The sequence below is a fragment of the Diachasma alloeum genome, unplaced genomic scaffold (genome assembly GCF_001412515.2).
Source record: "Diachasma alloeum isolate Michigan unplaced genomic scaffold, Dall2.0 Dall_scaffold_00709, whole genome shotgun sequence".
Taxonomy (NCBI): Eukaryota; Metazoa; Arthropoda; class Insecta; order Hymenoptera; family Braconidae; genus Diachasma; species Diachasma alloeum.
The window spans coordinates 27111-27442 of NW_021680840.1; positions in this window are offsets into that span (position 1 = coordinate 27111).

The window sequence follows — 332 nt, forward strand, 5'->3', positions numbered from 1 at the left end:
AAAAAAAAATCGTTCAGATAATTTCATGAATAGCAAATAGAAGTTGTTTCTGATAGTCTGTCTGAATCAAAAGTTTCAAATATTATTATCCTTTTATTTTCATATTGCATCAATTAACAAAATTGAGAAAAGTTTTCATTCAACAATGATATTGTCAATAGATTATGGAATGCGTAATTTTCGGAGTTTATGTCAAGAGACTTCTGTGTAGTTGAGAAAATCTATGGCAATCTATCTTTTGACAATTTCCCTCTCTAGAATAACTCATTCTCAAAATGATTAAATATTTACCGGGACAAAGAAAATACAAAATACTCCAATACTTGCCAACT